The following is a 23,176-nucleotide window of genomic DNA, read 5'->3' on the forward strand; positions in this document are numbered from 1 at the left end:
TTCTCTCCTCAACTGTGTCTGGTCCAGCATATGTGGCTCTCCTCAATTCCTCTGTAATGAGAAGCTTTCGGAGCTTCTTTTTCACTTTCCTCCTGCTTTTGTTTTCATTGTCCATGTTGTTGATCACAACCCCCAAAGCCTCCAGTTCTACGATCAGTTGTCCTAGACTGTATTTTTTTACCCTCTTCTTAATAAGTCTACACATGCCGCCATCCTTATCCTCCCGCACGAAAAAAAAGAAAAACAACATCAAAAATACCAAACAATTCAAAATCCAATAGCTTCTGCACAAGCTAAAGTAAGACTGAACAAGAGTTCTATTACAACATGGTGTTCCCTAGGTGCCTTGATGACCAACACAACATCAAACTTGTCAACTTGTCAAACTTTCACTGCCAGATGTCCACAACTGGTCAAACTTGTTGTACCAGCTGTACCAGCCCTGCCAGTTTCAATTATCAGAGAGGGGGGGCGGGGGGGGGGGGGGGGTAAATAAATACAATGATGTTTACCAATCCACCTCTAAACAAAGGAGCAGGAAGTCAACAACTCTCTGTGCTCACCTGCATGTGTCCTACACCACTGCTAGCTCTTTAACACTGGAGAGCTGTATTAACGTGTGTAACACTCCCACCAAGCAGACTATTAAAACCATACATTGTAGCCCGCTATAAGGCCAATGCAATACACACACAGGAAGGTGCTTACATGGGATGTACCAGACAGGATATGTCTAAGGTCATGCTCTCACATACAGTAGGGTGTCTGAAGAGGCCAGGGGTGCATTCATTAATACGTCTGTAAGTAAACCGGTGCTACACATGCAATCCACTTTTGCCTTAATGTCGACATGTTTAGATGCTTTGTTCAATAACGTCGATATAGGCCTACTTCCTGTTTTTCTCTTTGGATTGTGGATATGACAAGTAAATGGCAACATTTTTGCACATAATATATTGATCAATTCATATCCAAAGACTATTGAGGAATTGACAAACAGTTAGGGACCATTTCAAAATATTTTTTAACTCAAAAGGAACATCCATGACATGATCGTCAGTGATCTAAGAAGATCATATTGATAGGCATTAAAGCACTCTTGACCTTGATTTGGTAGGCCTGTGTATTTCTTTGACATCTTATTTCCACAAGGCAACACTCCTACAATAATACTTTCAAATTCAATTACAGTCCCCTGGAAGCACCCACCCTTTATCAGACTTAGACTCATTTGTCCTCCCCTGTATTCTATAAATGATCAAATATATTCCCACCTTGTAAATGTTGTCTTTTGCATTTTACAAGAACAAAGGCAGAGATATTCAAAACAAGGACTGGTCCAATCAGTACACCCTTACATCCAGTGACCATATTCCCACCTTGTAAATGTGGTCTTTTGCATTTTACAAGAACAAAGACATAAGGTGCCTCTCTTTCGTATTTTTATCCTTCCTTTCTTCCTCGGTCCTCGTTCCCACTGATCTAGATAAAGAATGATGGGACGGCAATTGGATAGTCTATCCAGTGCTAGTTATAGATCAGTGGGAACGAGCCAGGACTGAGCATCGAGGATCGAGGAGAGAGGTTGAGAATGGGCCACAGAGTATTCAAAACAAAGACTGGTCCAATCAGTGCAGCCTTACTGCCAGTGACCATATATACTCATCACTGACTAGGAGGTCAATGAGGGGAGGAGCTGAAACATTACTGTAATTTCTATAATTTTACACACATGGTACAGTACATACTATTGTCAAAAGAGATGCCATTCAGACAGAGGGGTTGGAAGCAGAAATGATGACACATTTATTTATTTTAATTACAATATTATGTATGATATATGACAAGTGTTGGTAGAAGCATTAGTTTTCGACAACATAAAGAAGTTGCTTAGTGCAGCATGGGACTCCATGGGCAAGTTGAGACTTGTCAAGAGAGCTATGTTGGCAAATCAATTGTGTGTGTGTGTGTGTGTGTGTGTGTGTGTGTGTGTGTGTGTGTGTGTGTGTGTGTGTGTGTGTGTGTGTGTGTGTTTCGGGGGAGGGTGCTCTCCCTCCCTTCATCAGTAAGGACAATAGATGTGCCCCCAAAATATCAGGTGTCTGAGCGTTACCCCTTATGATCACTATGGCTTCCCCCACGCCTGTCTCAGGTGGCCACTATAAAACTCCTCATTAAATTCCCTACACACCTTTAATAACGCCTAAGTCAATCTGCATATTTAGATTTAAATAATTCAGGGTTAAGTGGAACCTTCATAGCTAGGCATGAGCAAGACATTGAAACAAAGGTTCGTAATAATTTACAGCAAAATAAAGTAAAATGTTGCATTAGCAAACTATTTTATGTGAATGATAATTTTCTAGTATGAGGATAAGTACAGAAAACCACAGCGAAGGGAAAATGAGTATACCACAAGCTAGTCCTCCATGACACTAGACAAATCAGCTACATTAACTGAAAGACGGTGAAAGCCAATGAATGACCAAAACTAAGATGATGTATGCTCATTTGTTTGGTACGCATTGAACTATATCACAAGCTCTATACACCTTTCAGCAACAAGATCAAGAATCACACAGACATACCACTTGTCATTAATCTCTAACCACAAATATCCATTCGAAAATCAGAAAATGTCTCTTCTTGAGAACGGCTCACACCTTGTCTTCATCCCTAGTTCCACTGGTCCAAAGATGAAAGGGCTGCAATATACGAAAAGTGTCCAAAGACCACACTGAATGATTTGATTTGCTGAGGAGGGTGTTTTGCATGGTCTCTGTAAACAGTACCTTTAGTGGCCTTGCCACCATCCACTGCATTTGACTTGGCTGTGAGCCATAATGTATTTTGTTCACCTTGTGATACAATGAGCATATGTTCTGTTTTTTTGTTGTTGTTGCTTTTCAAGTATATTTTTTGGCCTTTTGGCCTTTATTATTATAGGAAACAAGTGGGAGAGAGAGATGGGGTGGGATGGGACATGGCCGCAGGTCAGATTCGAACCTATACTAATCCAGCGAAACACGGAAGTAACACAAAACCGCCATTACTGCGTGACTGGCTGCTAAGAAATTAGCCCGTTGGTTCCATAGGCGGCTGTTGCAGAGGTTAGCTGTCATTAATACACGTCTTAATACCTTATGTTGTTAATAAATTACCTTCATTGGTAAGTTTTGGCACAGTCTGACATCATTGATCCAATGTTCCCTTTCACCTGACATTTTCTTTCATGAGCGGGATCTCTTGTTAGACACTCTCTGACAGGATGCTTTCATTGAAAAGCACAGGCAAGTGTCACTCGTCACACTCGCAGGCACGCAGTAATGGCGATATTCAAGATGGCAGCGCCCATAAAGTTTGCGCTGGATTAGTGTATAGGTCCCCGTGGGCACCACAGCACCCCCTATGTTCAATCTTTGATCTCGCTATGCAGCTTTTCAATTGTAAGCTTGGTTGCTGTAACCATATAACTACAGTATATGGGATTTGACCTTACTATAAGTCCGGTCTTTTGGATCCATTGGACCCACATAATACTGGATATGGAGCTAGGACAAGCTACGTAAGCCTGATGGATAAGAGCAAAGAATAAGTATGCTGAAAATAGAAGATTTTGTCACTACACGTACAGATAGAAGTCACCAATTCGAGGTGGTGGTCAAGACATGAAGTAACAGAGAACCTAAACTTTTATATCATGATGGTCGCAACGTTCTCTTTCTTCCAGATAGTTTTTTTTTCTACTACAGTAATTTTATGTCAGTGATTCCCAGGTCACTGAAGGACTGGGCTGCAAAAACTTAGTGAACATATAGCCCCACAAGGATGACACAGAACCATTCATTTTCATTTTTTAATCCATAGCCCACCCACCACACCGGACCCCCTAAAGGAGGGTATAGGGCAGACACAGTTTTCTGTGAATATCTCGAGAACCATAGGGCCTAAGATAGGTCATATATATATAGTTCTAATTTCACTTACCTTGGCAATGCATGTGCTTATATATTTGTTTTTATTTATTTCATAAATTTCAACTTCACCCCTTTTGCAGGGTAAAAAAGAAGTATTCTTCTTCTAAAGATAACCATACTCTGTTGTGTGTTAGATCTGGGGGGTTCAACTGACTCTGCAGTCGACTCTGATCATTTCTGATCATTTCCGGCCTATTCATCATCCACACATTGATATATTTTATAATATTTCCGTAATTTTAAATCCATTAAAGGAGGAATCCAACAAGTTTTCACAGATCTCTGTTTCTTGAGGTCACCAGGTGTGCAGTGCTGAGTGCAGTGCTGTAGCAGCTGGCTGGAGCAACTCGAGCGCACACAGAAAGGGCATATGGCCAGTTTGCTTAATTTTACAAAAAGTTCATTGAATTAGATTAACTGGATACGATTTGCAGTATCTTTTATCAAGCATGATTTAAACATTCTATTCTTATTTTTCTTTAATTTACCCCAATTGCATCTCTCAACAATGCATACAGTACATAAATTCTATTGGGTGTTGTATGCTCATTTCCCAAATTCAATACAAAATTAATAAACCTGTTTACTCTTTTACATGCAATAATTGTATATGCTGTATATTATCAGTAATATTTTGCAATTAATTTGTCCTATATTCCCTGTAAAATGTTAAAGTACAATGTGACCCCAGCCTTTTAGCACGCCACTCCCATGTCATGTACAGTAGTCAAAATGTGTTTACACTATATAAATGTGCTGTCGATTTTGAAAAATGGGATGCAAAATAGTTACGTGGTATGCAAAACAGATAGCCATTGAGCTGATGAGCTACTTATACACTGGAAAGCAGCAAATAGACGTGCTTGCCCACAATGATGCCTCTTATCAACTCATCTGCTGATATTGTGGATTAGACAGTCAGTAACATTTTTCATTAATCAACTGACGGGACAATTTCATTGTGACGCATGGATGTTCATGTTCTGCTTCTTCTGACAGGTAGAGTGGGGTGTCGGTGACTTTAATTTTTGAACTTTTCTGTGGCAGACAGAAAAAAACATTTTGAGTACAAGGAACTTCAATGCTGATAAATGCTTATTTATGAGTAATAAACTTTAACTTGATATCTTCTGAAAACAAACTGTATTAACAGCAGTATTATATTAATGATTATAATGCCGTTATTTCTATAAAATTCCCCTTGTGCTATTTATGTAGCCTAACAAATCTTAATGGTAAATTTGAGCAAAGTTCAAGAAAAATAGTCCAAATCAGCTAAAATGTTAAATGTGATGCCACTGTTGCAGGTTTCTGGGCACTTGATTGCAGGGTCATTTATGAGTATCAATATATCAATCTTCCGATGACCTGGGTTGACGCCAAAGCTTACTGTCAGTCAAACAACTCAGACTTGGCCTTAGTGCGTAATGAAGATCTGAAAGTCCTCCGCCAAATCTCAGGAAGCTCTAGCAAAGGCTGGATTGGGCTACAGCATATGAGAAGTAACTGGTCATGGACCTTGGAAGCCGGAATGAAATGGATTGATCAACCACCAGGCGAATCATCTCAATGTGGTGTATTTGAGAGTGGTCATGGTTGGATTCATAAACGCTGCAGTCAGATTCGGTACTTTGTATGCCAAAATAATGGTATGTTCACAAAATTAGTTTACATTAGCCCATTATTACTATAATACTTTCAGGAAAACTCAAATGGGTGCCCTAATTCTTTCTATTTAAACTGGACATTAAATTGTGTTTAATTCATTCCTTATCTTGAATGGCCTAACAGTATTTGTGCTGATTCAGCATTGGGTTACTGTTTTCTTTTGTCAGAATTCAAATACTTCTTCATTGAGATAATGATTGATTGGATCAAAGCCCTGGAATACTGCAGAGAAAACTACCTAGACCTGGCAAATATTAGGAGTGAAAGCGACAAGGCTACACTGGCTAAGTTGGTTGATGACCAAAGTGTGTGGATTGGACTTCACAACAGATGGCGAGGGTCAGACGGCAGTATATCAACCTTACAGAATGATTCATTCCCAGGGCTCAAATCGGTTGATAAACAGACTACACCTAAATGCTTATTTCTGGATGTTTCTGAGAGTCTCCTGTATGACGTATGCAGTGTTCAACGGGCTTTTTACTGTCACAAAGGTGAGTGGACTAGACTGCTATAACTCACAACACCTCTGCCCATATATTCCAGCAATGACAGAACAAAAACATTCAAATATGCCTTCTGTGCATGTCATGTCCTCTCTCAGTGTTGAAGCAAATAAGAAAACTGAGGGTCAAGATCAAGATTGGGATGAGTAATCCTTCCAATTGGGAAGACAACGCTAATCTTAATCAGGTCATCCTGAACCAGGTAGGTGTAGAGTCAGGTATGAAATCATGGTTGGTTTAAGAGCTATGGTCTCTTCTGATTGCTGTGTTTGTTTTTGTCAGATTTATCAGGAGCTCTCCAACCAGGCTCCTGACCAGAATTTCACCCTTACGTGGAAGAAGCACCTGACAGAAGAGTGAGGAGATGGTAGTGAAATATTGGTCAATGCATGGGATAAAATCCTTTTATGGATATAGTAACTGTCATTCACCGTTAGCATTGTCTTATAAAACTAATTAGGCCTGCTGTATCATAGCCTGGCTAGTTTGTCTTACATAGCTTTTTACCACCAAAAGTAGCGTTGCAGTTGGCAAAGCTACGAATTTGGAAACTTCTCTGTGTGTGTACATCCATGAACTTATTGTCCCTCTAGATGTTGTCACAATGGTTGCAGGCACTATCAGTGCTTCAGTGCCTGCATGTATGAGTCACACCTGCCCTATCCTCTCCAAGACACTGAGGACAGCTGTTTGCCGAAACGCGTCCGTCTTGTACATGACGTCAAGATAAATAAAAGCAAAAGAATATAATTGCGAGTGTGTTTGTGTTTCTTTAAACTATACCTGTAGGTACCTGTTGGTTTGGGGAATTGGAAAGCAGGTTTGTTGGCTGACAGATGGCTTCTGATCAAGGCATCCTTCAGGGTTGGTGCCCTGATGGTGGACTGTGTTTGAGCAATTCCCCTTGGGGATCAATAAAGTATCTATCTATCTATCTATCTATCTGATCAGGCAACAATAGGCAACAGAACACTTGACATTACAACAAAGTCAAGAATCATCAGCAGTCCATTATCTCAAACAGCAGATCTCAAAACACAAAAGTGCTATACAAACTATTAAAACGTGTCCAAAGACCAGACAGAAGAATTTGAACAGTTTGGCTCGCCCCTGGCCCACCTATATCAGATACACCGATTTGATTGGTTACCCCAGATGATTGGGGTAAACGTAACGTGCATCATTGCTCGTTGCCAGAATATCTTGCGGACACAATTCAAATTGTGCTCTCGTGAGAACTCTGGATTTCCAGGGTAGACTCATTGAGCTTTTCCAAACATGTATTTTATCTGATCTGTGATTGCACGTTAATAGTAGTTCTTCATGCAAGATTATTCAGCTTTAGTCTTAGCCCTGTGCTTAGTCTCTTCAGTCTTCAGACACTGTGTTCACGTTAACAAAATATATTCCAAGTGTGTGGCTATAGTGGTAATCTTCCAAATAGACAAACCCTATGTCATCCTTCTGCTAGCAAAACAAAGGACAGGGCTCCTCTTTTGGGATAATGACGAAAATTAATCAATAAGGAATTTGCAGGTAATTGCTGGTTCCCCCAGCAATGTATGTATGCATATTTGTACATGTTGCTTCTTGAGAACTGCACAACCTTTTGTCTTCATCGCTGTAGTTCCACTGCTCCAAAGATGAAAGGGCTGCAATATCTAAAAGTGTCCAAAGGCCACACTGAATGATTTGATTTGCTGAGTAGGGTGTTTTGCATCCTGTCTTTAGTGGCCTTGCCACAGTAGCGTAGCGTAGTTGCGCAAGGCCCCGGTGCAAGTCTGGCGCTGGACCCCCCCCCCCATCTCAAGACACACACCGACCGACCACAGAGGGAAAGAACGCACGCACGGTCATTATTACATGGACAGCGACTATTTGCGTAACTTGCACACAGCCTACGATCAAAAACAGAATGCATACAAATTCATTCAACTGAACACACCACGTTCCCTTGCAGCACAACAATGGCCTCATCAAAGAACACACTGAGGACGGCTTGACGCCGAAACGCGTTTGTTTTATAGGCATGGTGCTACAATAAAGTATAAGATAATTAGCTAGTGAGTGCGGTTCTTTTGCACATTGGAATACGATATTTAACTCGCACCCGAAGAAGGAGATATCTTGGAGTTTGAGCGGGCCTCTCTCTGCAAACTCATCAAAGAACAAACAGACACATAAATTATGGCAGCGGCCATCTAACTAACCTGTTCGCCGATCAGTTGCCGTATAAGCAAAAACCCTTGGACTCACCCGTCAGAAGTGTAGGCCTACTTTACGTGTCTTCTGCTCAGCAAACTCGTTCACTATTGTGGTGAAATCCAATTTCCTCGCCCTGTCATTTTCAATGGAGAGTATGGCCAATCCACTCAGTCGCTCCTGACCCATGGCACTCTTCAGATTTGTCTTTATTAATTTGCTGACTTTCCACGACTTTAGTAAGAGTAGTAGCCTATACCTGTTTACATTTGCTAGCATGTGCAGCAGCCTATGATCAGAGATGACGTAAAAATGTTATGACTGGACAAACAGATTTCCCAGCAGGCCATGTTACAACATCGTGTAAATTGACGATAAAATAATCATTAATGGTATTAGTTTTATTGATTAATTTTGATCCTAACATTGAAATGTCAATAGTAAAATCAAAATGATATGGAAAGTAGGAGAAAATACAAGAATTGGGGAATAGATAGGTGCCATGAGACCAAGTCGTAGGAGATAGTGAAGGATTTAAATAGCAATCAGTTCGCCTCTTTGGGTATATAGGAAGAGACGGCGTCATTGATGACAATAATTGATTTATGCCGCAAATCTAGGAGACGCGGGGCAAATTTCGAAATTTGAAGGGCCCTGCGAAGCTCAGGGGCCCCGGTGCGTTGCACCGGCTGCACCGTCGCACGCTACGCCCCTGCCTTGCCACCATCCACTGCATTTGACTTGGCTGTGAGCCATCATGTATTTTGTTATTTTATGATACAATAAACTTAAGTTCTGTTTTTACAGTGTAATTTGCTTCGACCAATCTTTTATTCTAAACAGCTATGAAGTTTATCACATATTCCGGCTTCCAAGGCCCATGACCAGTTATATCTCATATGTTGTAGCCCAATCCAGCCTTTGCTAGATCATTCATTAATTCATCCATTCATTCATTTAATTATGAACATTTCAAAGGCTAGCACATACATTCTACAATTATTAATACTGTATTATTATGTCTGTAGTCTGGCTATTGCCATACTAAGTTCAGTCTTTTCAAATTGAGCATTAGTCTGGGAATTCATTTCTACTGCACAAGAGGCATGATCAATGGGCATAGTTCAAATGACTCTACGCTTTTGGATAGTCCTTTAACCAATCAGACCAATGATCCGGGTGCGACTTTTGGATAAGCTATAGTCTGTGACTGGACCCAGAAGATGTGGATAGGAAGCAGGAGGGATAGATGTGCAGGGCCTGTGCTGCAGGGCGAAATCCAAATGGTCTGCAGATCAGGCAGGAGTTTACCCAGCCTAATATGTCTGCACACACACTATTACAGCAACAGATCCAATCTTTCATAATTGTTTAGCCTAATTTCCATTTAAGCATTTAATTTCCATTTAAATGCTCCTCCATCCCCTGCCCATATTTTTAGATTTACACATCGTGTTTGCGGAAAAGATACACAAATGGTTTCATCAACACGAAAGATTTCACAATGCTAAAAGTAATTTGATTTGTAGAGAAGGGCATTTTGCATCCTCTCTATCAACAATGCCCTCAGCTTATTTACTGGATTTGACTTCATTGATGGTGTTTATCCAAATGACTGTGTGTGTGTGTGTGCGTGTGTGTGTGTGTGTGTGTGTGTGTGTGTGTTTCATGATGGGCTGATTTCAGTCTAACAAGTGAGCAGACAGCAGTGTAGGCCAACAGCGGGTGTGAAGACACTTTTTTGATGTTGGATATCAGAAATGAATTTCTGGCACATAATTCTACTGACAGGTAATGTCTGAGAAAAAACATATCTTGATATCATGCTAAGGTGATAAGGAAGCACATGATGTAAATGTTGTCTTATCTGCAAATGCATGCAACCCCAAATAAAAAAAAAGTTGGGATGTTTTGTAAAATGCATATGCAAACAGAATGCGATATACAAGGCCCATATCTAAAGGACAAAAAGGACACATATCAAATGTTGAAAATGAAAATGTTGACAATTTCATGGAAAATATGTTCATTTTGAATCTAGTGCAAGCAAGATGTTTAAAAGTGGCACTGGGGTATGGTTACTGTGCTGCTTCACCTCTTCATTGAACAAAACTCTGTAAATGTTTAGCACTGGAGACCGTTTGCTTTTCAGAATGAAATGGTGTCCCATATGCAAGCCATGCCCGATATAGGATTTCCGTCGCTCAACAGTGTGGGATATTCTTAATCATGTTTTTTTTATTCTGTGATGCACCGAATTTGACAGATCTAAATATAAGCAGAATTCTTTCACCTCCACAGTGTCATACAGTAGATGCTGGGTTTCGAACTGAGCACTAAAACCAGTTGATAGGGTGGATACTTGGATAGGCCCTCTCTTCTTTTGCCCAAATGGGTCCATGATTTTCAAAAGGAATTGTACATTTTGATTGGTCCAATCCAGACCCTTTTCCTTTTTCCTCCGTCAATTTTAAACTAGCTCAGGCCCAGATAACTAAAGCAATTTGGGATTGTGGGTAAATGTTGTGTATAATGTTTATTTTTTTTCTTATTACTGTTTGGAGAGTAAAAAAGTTGGGCACTCAATGCTTAGTTGCATTATACAGTATGTCTGCAAGTACACTGGTAGAGAATTTAGGACCTATGGTGGACAAACCTTCTGGGTCCCTCCAATAGTATTACTGGGGATGAGGCTCCCTAAGGCCCCCCTGTCATTGCTGGGCCCTTGGAATTGTCCTAACCAACCGCCCGCCCACCCACCCACCCAGTGGCACCCATGTGTGACTGTGTACTGTACTTCCTCCTGGATGGATTTGATCGTCTCCTTATATAAAGTGAAAGTTCGTGGACCATACAAATTTACTGTGAATGAATATAAAAGCTACAACTGGACTATTAGTCGCAAAAAGGAAGTTCATAATCAGAATGACATGAGTAAGATTGTGTACTGGTCCTGCCTCCAGCACATTCAATACTTTAAAGCAACACCATGTCGTTTTTCAACCTTTATAATACAATGTATTATATGTACAGTATGTGATGGTACATCGATTTACAATAGGTTGAATGACACGTCTGCCATAGCCTGACAGTGTCTGTATCGCTTTTACTGGCACTACGGAACTTTGGGTTTCGGGTGGGAACCCGAGCACAAAAAGAACTACAAAATTCGTCTGCATTATGGCATACCTCACTTCCCCCACCACTTCCTCAAATTCAGTGAGAGCGTGTATGTTGCATATAGTAAAGGATGTGGATGGCCGAAGCAGCAACGAAATAGCCAGTTAATTAGTTGGGAACCATTCCTCCTTTTCATTACTTTATCATTACATAACTTTTCCAGCATTATGTTGCCCCAGCCCCAACTTGAAAATGAAACATAATATGAAACATCACATTCAAAATGAACATATTTTCCATGAAACAGTCTAATTTGTGATTTTCAACATTTGATATCTTGTCTGTGTCCTTTTTGCAAATAAATATGAGTGTACGATTTGCAAACATTCTGTTTATAATCGCATTTTACGCAACTTCCCAACTTTTTCTGATTTGGGGTCGTAAATCACTTTGATGTTAATATCTTGCAAATATCTTAGATAGTTCTTCAACTTCTTACATTTCTTACAGGTTTCTGTGCAGTCAACTGTCTTATTCGTGAATACCAATATGTTAATCTTCCGCTGACCTGGGATGAAGCCAAATCTTACTGTCGGTCCTACGACTCAGACTTGGCTATTGTGCACGATAATGAACAACAGAAACTCTTCCATGAAGTCACAGGAACCCCTGTTAGAACAGGCTGGATTGGGCTGCAACATGTAAAATTCAATTGGTCCTGGACCATGGAAGACAGTTTTGAAGATGGCACATTTCAGAAATGGACTCATGCCCCAGCTGGCACGAGTAAACAGTGTGCTTCATTTGTTAGTGGTGAGTGGAGACGTAGAAGATGCAGTGATGAACATCGCTTTGTTTGCCAAAATGCAGGTAAGTCAAAAACTTGACTAACATGGCAAAGACATAGACCTATTTACTATATTGAAAATTGGAATAAGGTTTGATCATTGGTTAATGTCCATATGACTTGCACTGCTATAATTCTTATATTACTATGTGTTACATAGTAATACTGTAAGTGGTGTATTACTATGCTTACATTACTGTCCATATTTATTTCTGGTCACTCGAGTTTAATCTTGCACTGTTGGACTTATTTGCACTACCACCTTGAGACACTGGATCACAGTACCAATCTTCAGTACAGAATATGCATCTTTACCTTTAGTATATTTTACTGTTCTTTTTTTATCCTCCTGTTTACATTGTATGTTGTGTGTGGTGTCTTAAGCTGCTGGGACCTTGAATTTCCCCTTGGGGAGCAATAAAGTATATCTATATCGTCTTTCCTCAGAATTTAGCTACTTCTTAATTCAGAGGATTATGGATTGGACCAACGCCCTGAAATACTGCAGAGAAAACTACCTAGACCTGGCAAATATCAGAAGTGAAACTGACAAGACTACACTGGCAGAGCTGGTTGATGCCCAAACAGTGTGGATTGGACTTCACAACAGATGGCGATGGTCAGACGGCAGTATATTCACCTTACCCAATGATCCACTCCTAGGGGACTCCGTTGATCCTAAATGCATATTTCTAAATGAGAGTTTTGAAAACCTGGTGTATGACAACTGCAGTGATCATAAACCTTTCTATTGCCACAAAGGTGAGTGACGCTCAATAACTTCACAGACAACATTACACTTTCCATCCATTCCACTGTTTTGCTCATTTCAAATTTAAAAACACACTTTATCCAATCCAGACATTATGACGAAATTGGCAGTCAAGATCACAGTGAAAAGTCTTTACAACCTTGAAGATAATCCCTCTCTTCAGCTAATCATTCTGCAGCAGGTTAGTATACCAACATTTCAGAATTTCCACAGTGGAAATAATCCGCTAATCCGTATTTATGAATAATATGATCCAATTTGTGTTTTAGATTCATCATGAGATATCCAAGCAGATCCCTGAGCAGAATATTACAGTGACATGGAACCAACAGAATAACCAGGTGTTCCAAAGAAAGAGAGAAGAGAAGATGGTGGAGGAAAAACAACCATGAGTTTGTCAAAATGTTATAGAAATATCAAGCGTTGCTTTATTTTAGTGGTATCTCAATAGCTGTCTTCCATATGTAAACAATCTTATTATCTTGACAAGTCATTTTGCGGATATATTTAAACTGCAGGTCTGATCGCAATAAAAGTCTAGTCCAAAACATGTCTAAGAATATCCTACTTGTATTATTTGTTAGTATTATTATTTGTTTTACATTATAAGTTTGTTCTTCAGTAAAATGTTGATAATATGCAATACAATCTGAGACTTAAAGAGCTTTTAACTTTTCATTGTGTAACTAACCTTTTAGAAAATTATATCTTTACTCTTGCCAGGATGGAGTGACTCAAGTCTGTCTTGTGTAAACATGTGTAACATGTGTAAACAGAAGTGTATTACAGTAGTGGTTATATAAATTCATACTACCTGTCCCTCAAAAAAGGACATCTTGTAGACATTACAATAAGATACAGATTCAGGGCTAGGGTTGCAAGTTTGGCTTTTGGCTTAGTCATTGTCATATACACTATATTTCCAAAAGTATTGGGTCACTTGCCTTGACTCGCATATGAACTTAAGTGACATCCCATTCCATAGGGTTTAATATGACGTTGGCCCACCTTTTGCAGCAATAACAGCTTCAACTCTTCTGAGAAGGCTTTCCACAAGGTTTAGGAGTGTGTCTATGGGATTTTTTGACCATTCTTCCAGAAGTGTATTTGTCAGGTCAGAGGTCACACACTGATGTTGGACGAGGAGTCTGGCTCTCAGTCTCCGCTCTCATTCATCTCAAAGGTGTTCTATTGGGTTGATGTCAGGACTCGGTGTATAGGCGAGTCAAGTTCATCCACACCAAACTCTGTCATCCTTGTCGGTATCTGAAAGCAGCGAGACAGGTACGTGACCAGGTTTATTATAAACACAGGTGTGGCAGCTGATTGGTTAGAGGTAATGAGTAAGTTATAGGCTATTGGAGTCTTCCCAGCAGAACTCTGCTGGCGCTTGAACACGCATGCACGCACACACACACACACACACACACACACACACACACACACACATGCACACAGTACATGCATACAAACACACACACTTTGACCCTTAGTGACTGCCATCACAGACTAAAATTATTTTTTATTTGAAATATTTAGCATATTTTTCTAAGTGTGTAAATTGCTGTGTGTTGTCACCGTCTCCCTGTTAACATCTGTCCAGGGAGGCGATACGAAATATCATTGTCTGTGTTTAACAATGACAGATCATTCATTCATTTAATTTTGAAAATGTCAAAGGCTAGCACATACTTTCTACAATGATTAATACTGTTTATGGCTTCTGGTTAGTTGACCCAAATACTGTACAATACACTATTACAACAACAGTCATCAACGCAAAAGATTTCACAACACACAAAATAATTTGATTTGCAGAGAAAGGCATTTTGCATCCTCTCTATCAACAATGCCCTCTGTTTATTTAGCAGTATCTGCTGGATTTGACTTCATTGTGTGTGGTGCTAATTGCTTCCTGCATTAAATGGACCACAAACAAGCATCATCACATTTGCTTTGATAGGAGCATGAAAATGTTTCCTCAACAATGCAAAATAGCCAAGCAGTCTCTTATACCCAGGAAGTTCCGATGATAACTTGAAACAAACGATACGACAGGGCAGCGATACTTCACTTTAGCCTGAGGACCTTCCTTTTTCATTATGGGCCGATTTCAGTCTAACAACTGAGCAGACAGCAGCTGGTGTATACATATCTTTGATGTTGGAGATGGATTTCTGGCACATAATTCTACTGACAGGTACTGTAACATCTGTGAAAAAATCTTATCTGCAAATATATAAACCACTTCAAATCACTTTAAATACCAATATCCTGATTACATATAAATCATCTTACAGAAAACACTTCAATTAAAAAATGTTTACAGGTTTCTGTGCAGTCAATTGCAGTGTCATTCGTGAGTACCAATATGTGAATCTTCCACTGACCTGGGATGGAGCCAAATCTTACTGTCAGTCCAGCGACTCAGACTTGGCTATTGTGCATGATATTGAACAACAGAAACTCTTCTATGAAGTCACAGGAACCCCTGTTAGAAGAGGCTGGATTGGGCTGTACCATGAAAAATCCAATTGGTCATGGACCATGGAAGACAGCTTTGAAGATGGCACATTTATGAAATGGACAAGTGCACCAGGGGGTCTGATTAGACAGTGCGCTGCATTAGTTAGTGGCAGCTGGACACAAGTAATATGCAGTGAGGAACATCACTTTGTTTGCCAAAATGCAGGTAAGTTAAAAACTTGACTCACAAGACATAGGTAGCTATATGAAAATTGGAAAAACGTTTGCTCATTGGATAATGTCCATATCACTGATTATTCTGTACCAACAATCAAACATATCTTCTAGTGCCTTCAAATTGCATCATCTTTTCTCAGAATTTAGCTACTTCTTAATTCAGACGACGATGATGGATTGGACCAATGCCCTGAAATACTGCAGAGAAAACTACCTAGACCTGGCAAATATCAGGAGTGAAACTGACAAGACGGAGTTAACTGATCTGGCTGGTAGCCAAACAGTGTGGCTTGGACTTCACAACAAATGGCGATGGTCAGACGGCAGTATGTTCACCTTACCGTATAACCCACTCAAAGGGGCCATTATGAATGATCGTAGATGTGTATTTCTAAATGAGAGTTTGGAAAATCTGGTGTTTGACGACTGCAATGATAATAGACCTTTCTATTGCCACAAAGGTGAGGGAAGTTCAGAAACTTTACAGACAACATTACACTTTCCATCCATTTCACTATTTTGCTCATTTCAACTTTAAAAACACACTTTATCTAATCCCTGCAGACATTGTGAAGAAATTGGCAGTGAAGATCACAGTGAAAAGTCTGTACAACCTTGAAGATAATCCCTCTCTTCAACAAGTCATTTTGCAGCAGGTTTGTCTAACATTTCAGAATTTTCACAGTAGGAATAGTCTGCATTCATGAATAATTTGATTATCGTATTTCAATTTGTGTTTTAGATTCATCATGAGATATCCAAGCAGAACCCTGAGCAGAATATTACTGTGACATGGAGCAAACAGAATAGCCAGGTGTTCCAAAGGAAGAGAGAAGAGTGGATGGTGGGGGAAAGACAACTATGACTTTGTCAAAATGTTACAGAAATATCAAGCATTGCTTTATTGTAGTATCTCAATAGCTTAGCTTGGAGACCAGATTCTCTTCTTCGCAGAGAGTCTGGCCTATAGATCCATCGGCAAACGTTTATTTTCTGGTTTGTGGACGCTTGTCTGAAGTTTTAATTCATTGGAGTTCAATCACTAACGTTTGGTAATGACGTATGATAACCACGGGGGACATTGATTGTAATAAAGTTCTATAGATGTCTCAGAATATCCAACTTGCATTATTACATGTATTTGTTTGTATTATTTGTTTTGCATTATACGTTTGTCCTTCTATAAAATGTTGATAACATGCAATAAAGTCTGACACTTAAAGAGCTTTTAACTTTTCATTTTGTAACTAACCTTTGTAACACTTTACAGTATGTGTACATGAATTATCAGGATTTATGTACCGCATTGTTTAATGTCTCATGAATAATCAGGAATTGACATCATCATAGTCTGTCATTCATGACCTCATACCCGAACAGCACATCACCTAAAGCATTACAGTAGGTAAACATCATTATGAATAATGATTTATTAAGCTAGTATTAATTAATGTGCTGCTCAACCATGAGGTCATGAATGAGAAGCTATAAACTCATGTCAATTCCTGATTATTCATAGATATAATCATGGAAGCAATGCATAAATCATCAATCAATTCGTGATTAATGTACCCATACAGTAAAGTGTTACCCTAGCCTTTAGAGAATTATATATTTACTCTTGCCTGGATGGAGTGACAAGTAAAACTGAACTCAAGTGTAAAGTGTATTGTAGTAATGGTTATGTAAATTCATACTGTCACTTACTTCACATAGCTATAAAGAAGAGGGATATCTTGTAGACATCAAGATACAAATTTACGGCAAGGCTTGTAAGTTTGGTTTGAGCTGCAACATTATTGGGATTTGATCTTCATAAGGGAATTATATCAAAATAGACTGCATCTTTTTCAGGTATCATTATATGGCTAGAGCATAACTTTTGGGAAGCTTTTTGTGTCTCTTTGATCAGTCATTTCAGACTGTGGGACTATATGTACATTGATCAAGTAGGCTAGTTGCATTGGGAAACTTTGCAGCAAGACACAATTAGTTTCACCAATTGGAAACATCAAAGTGTAACCGGTGAAAGTTGACCTCAGTCTCTTTTTACATAAAATCACATCAGATAAGCCATGGAGATGTGTATTTTTTGTTGATCGCTACAGAGCTTTATACTTCAGTACTTTATAGCCCCAAATCGCAAACACACCTACATGCACACATACACACAAACACAAACATCACGCAAATCATGTTTTCGGAAAAGATACGCAAATGGTGTCATCAGCACGAAAGATTTCACAACGCGCCAAGTAATTTGCATTTGATTGGCAGAGAAGGGCATTTTGCATCCTCTCTATCAACAATGCCTTCAGTTTTTTTTGTAGTATGTGCTGGATTTGACTTCATTGATGATGTTGACCTGAAATTTGGGTCTTGAAATATTTAAAGTGGTGTGTGTGTGTGAGTGTGAATGTGTGCATGTGCGTGTGCGTGTGTGTGTGTGTGTGTGTGTGACTGTGTGTGTGTGTGTGTGTGTGTGTGTGTGTGTGGTGCTATTGCTTCCTGCATTAGATGGACCACAAACAAGCATCATCACATGCTTTATAGGAGCATGAAAATGTTTCCTCAACAATGCAAAATAGCCAAGCAGTCTCTTCTACCCAGGAAGTTCCGATGACAACTTGAAACAAATGATACGTCAGGACATCGATATTTCACTTCAGCCTGAGGATCTTCCTTTTTCATTATGGGCCAATTTCAGTCTAACAACTGAGCAGACAGCCTAATGCTACGCTGCGACAACATTCTATTTCATGTACACCTCAGCCTCGTTCTGGTGTTTGGGTGAATAAAGCGAATAGGCCAACGGTTGCTGTGCACTATCATTTATTTGATGTTGGATATCATAAAATGGAGTTTTGGCACCTAATTCTACTGACAGGTACGTCTGTGAAAAAACTAAATGAATATAGGCTATCGTGCTTTCATGATGAGGACGTTTAGGAGTCTTATCTGTAAATACATGCAACCCCAAATCAGAAAAAAAGTTGGGATGTTTTGTATACAACAGAATATGATAATATACTGTCTAAGTTTTGGAAACCCATAGCTGCAAAAAGGATTCCAGTTGCTCAACAGTATTGGGATATTCTTAATCATGTTTTTCATTCCATGATTCACCTAATTTGACAGGTCTGGACTGTGCTCATAGACAATGGTTATTAGAGGTTTTCATGAGCCCATACAAAGCCTTCTTTACAGAAACAGGTCTGATACAGTGCCATCTGAGGCCCTAAAGGCTGGGTGAACCCTGCACAAATAGCTTATCCAAAAGGTTGAAGGACTATCCAAGTGTACTGAGTCATTTGAACGATGCCCATTGATCACGCCTGTTGTGCAGTAGAAATAAAGTGCAGAATCCCTATACTAATGTTCAAAAATTAGCTTATGGTGATAGCCAGACTAGCCCAAAAGACCACAGCAATCCAGAATTGTTTTTCAGCTCTATCCCATGTTTGCAACGATTTCTCTGGATTCTCTGAATATTACTGTATAATATATATGATAATGTACTGTAGATCAGTGGTTCCCAACCTGGGGTTCAGGAACCCCAATACGGAGCGCCAGAGATTGCAGGGGTTCCGCACAGTGTTGCCTGGGCTGAGGTTTTCAGATCACCAAAATTATATTTGTGCATTAAATGTGTAAAATCCTAATAACGTGCCCAATTGGATAATCAAAACTCTGTATAATCCCAATCAAAACATATTTTTGTTGTGATTTAAATTCATGCTATTACCTCTGACCTCTGAAGTTGCCTTCAGGTTGGGCCAATTTTTTCCCCCAACATCTGAGATGTTGTTGTCTGTGTCCTTATTGTAGCTAACAAGATTTGCAGACAAATACATTCTGTTTTTATTCGCATTTTACACAACTTCTCAACTTTTTCTGATTTGGGATCATAAATCACTTAGACGTCAATATCTTAATTGCAAATATCTTACAGGTAATTCTTTAAATTAACAAAAAAAATGTTTACAGCTTTCTGCACACTCGACTGCAGTGTCATCTGTGAGTACCACTATGTGAATCTTCCGCTTACATGGCATGAAGCCCGATCTTACTGCCAATCCAACTACTCAGACTTGGCTATTGTGCACGATAATGAACAACAGAAACTCTTCCATGAAGTCACAGGAACCCCTGTTAGAAAAGGCTGGATTGGGCTGCAGCATGTACAAGGCGATTGGTCCTGGACCATGGAAGAGGGCACATTTCTGAACTGGACAACTCATTGGGGGGGTTTTAATAAGCAGTGCATTTCATCTAAAAATGAAGGTCTATGGTCATTAACACCATGCAGTCATGAATTACACTTTGTTTGCCAAAATGCAGGTATGTCAAAAACTTCTAATATGGCAAAGACATACATATAGGCTATTATATTATATTATATTATATATTATATCAGCCTATTGTATTATATTATATTATATTATATTGTCTGGATACTGTAAATGCTTATCGTTTGCCCATTGGTTAATGTCCATTAATCACTGAATATTCTGTACCAACAATCAAACAGATTCTCTTCGGCGACATGCATTTGTACCGACTTAGGTACACATTACATTTCTTAGAGTGTATGCATTCAAATTGCATCAGGGTTTTTTTTTTTTTTTTTTTTTAGAATTTAGCTACTTCTTAATTGAGAGGATGATGGATTGGAACAATGCCCTGAAATACTGCAGAGAACACTACCTAGACCTGGCAAATATCAGGAGTGAAACTGACAAGACGGAGTTGACTGATCTGGCTGGTGACCAAACAGTATGGATTGGACTTCACAACAGATGGCGATGGTCAGATGGCAGTATATTCACCTTACCCGATGATCCACTCCCAGGGGATAAAATTGACCCTAAATGTGTATTTCTAAATGAGAGTTTTGAAAATCTGGCGTTTGACGACTGCAATGATCCTAAGCCTTTCTATTGTCACAAAGGTGAGTGAGGTTCAGTAACTTTACAGACAACATTACACTTTCCATCCATTCCACTGTTTTGCTGATTTCAAGTTTAAAAACACACTTTATCCAATCCCTGCAGACAGTGTGAAGAAAGTCAAGAAATTGGCAGTCAAGATCACAGTGAAAAGTCTGTACAACCTTGAGGATAATCCCTCTCTTCAACAAGTCATCCTGCAGCAGGTTAGTCTACCAACATTTCAGAATGTCCATAGTGGGAATTATCTGCATTTATGAATAATTTGATTACCGTATTTTCATTTGTGTTTTAGATTCATCATCAGATATCCAAGCACAACCCTGAGCAGAATATTACGGTGACATAACCAACAGAATAACCAGGTGTTCCAAAGGAAGAGAGAAGAGTGGATGGTGGAGGAAAGACAACCATGAATTTGTCAAAATATAAAAAATATATATATCAAGCGTTGCTTTATTTCAGTGGTATTTTCAATAGTTGTCTTCCGCAGGTAAACTTCCCTGCAACTAATAACTTAGAACGATTGATTGGGCGTGTTTAGCAATGAAGCTCCGACAACCTTATTTTTGTTTTAATCTCATCATTTTAACAAAACATTTTGTGGATATATTTTAACTGCTGGTCTGAATGTAATAAAAGTCTAGTCCTTAACATGTCTATACCTAACCTGCATCATTTCTTCTAAACAAAGGTGGTCCCTCTGTAAAATGTTGATAGCCTGATAAAATGTGAGACTTGAGCTTTTAGGTTTTTATTCACATACACATTTCCATCTCAGGTAAATAGTGAACACATTTTTACACCTGTAGTAGTGAACAGTCAAATGTTGTTCGGAATGAGAATGTAACCAACCTTTTAGAAAATGATATCATCACTCTTGTCTGGATGGATGGAGTGACTAAAATCTGTCTGTTGAAACAGAAGTTTATTACAGCGATGGTTATGTAATTTCATACTGATATTCACACAGGTTAAAGAGGATGGATTGAAATTAAAATAACAGATTTAGGGCTACAGGGAAGCCTATCACCAGACTAAGCTCCATCTTTTAAGATGGAACATTAGTCTGGGGAGTCTGCGCTATTTCTAATGCACAAAAGGCATGATCGATCGGCATAGTTCAAATACGCATTTCCTTCAACAATCAGACCAATGATCCGGTTTTGCCCATTTGTGATTCGTTCCAGCAACCGTGAACAGGAAGCAGGAGAGATAAATGTGCAGGTTTCCAGCCTGAGCTGCAGGAAATCCAATCGCTGAGAGATCGGGCTGGGTTTACCCAGTCAGCTACAGGGTTAATGTTTTGGCTGGGGCTGCACCATTGTTTGGATATGCAGTTCCCACTGGCTGAACTGACATCACTGCGAACAACACTGTCGACTGAATCCTTAGTAATTACCTGCTTTGTGATCAGATGGGACGTGTCTATGGACATCCTTCTCCACCTGTTATCTCAACAGGAGATGTAAAACAGCCACCTTTGACAATGTTTTCCGGTCGTGTTGGTTTTCCAATTTCCATGTAGTATCTCTGTGATTTGCAAACACTTTGAATCCTTTATAAACAACTGAATATTTTCCATAGGCCAAGTCATTATTTTGAACCTTGCACCATCACGTGGACATCAAGCATTTCAAAGAGATAGGCAAACAGACAATGACCAGGTTTTTAAACTCAAATAAGATGTCCCCCTCCAGAAAACCACATCCAATAATGAGTGCCGACACATTTAAACTGACCTGGATGGAAGATTCATGGCAACAGATCCAAGAGATGGGCTTGCCTTTTATAGAAAAACTATTTTATGCCAATAGCTGACCATTAGGCTACACAAAAGGTCCACTTATTTAGAGTTTATTAGGCAGTTAGGGATCAGAAGCCCACTGTCTCTGTGTTTCTGTGTCGCTATGAGGTTGGAGACCAGAACAACTTCCCATTACAGGAAAACCACACAGACAACAGCAGCAGGTTAATGTCATTGTGAAAAGGGAGCGATAGCATACAGTTCTATCAAATGCTGGTTTCCTAAAAGCCTGTTTCTTTCATGGGCCATTGCGCTCTCTGTCCCACTTCAACTTTTTATGGGAATACATTTGAGGATTTAAATAAACGGTGGTAGTTTTTTTCCTTCGACACATCTGGTAGGCTACACACTAAGCTAATTTCACTGACTGAACGCGCGGCAATTTCTTAAAATAGCAGAGGCTACAGTCTACAGCCGATTATGTAAAAGTTTCGGGGATAGCCTTCGGGGCGGGTCCTAGACTCCCCGGTTACACCTCAAATTACAGTTTTTCCCGCGGTGTAAGCGCCAAAAAGAGCGCCTCTGTCATTTATCCTCGCACCTCCATCTGTGTTCCTTCTGCTCGAGTTAATTAGACAGAGCTGTAGTGGGTCTGTGGTCTACCCCTGACAACAAAAGCTGTAGT

Source organism: Sardina pilchardus, chromosome 17 (genome assembly GCF_963854185.1).
Source record: "Sardina pilchardus chromosome 17, fSarPil1.1, whole genome shotgun sequence".
Taxonomy (NCBI): Eukaryota; Metazoa; Chordata; class Actinopteri; order Clupeiformes; family Clupeidae; genus Sardina; species Sardina pilchardus.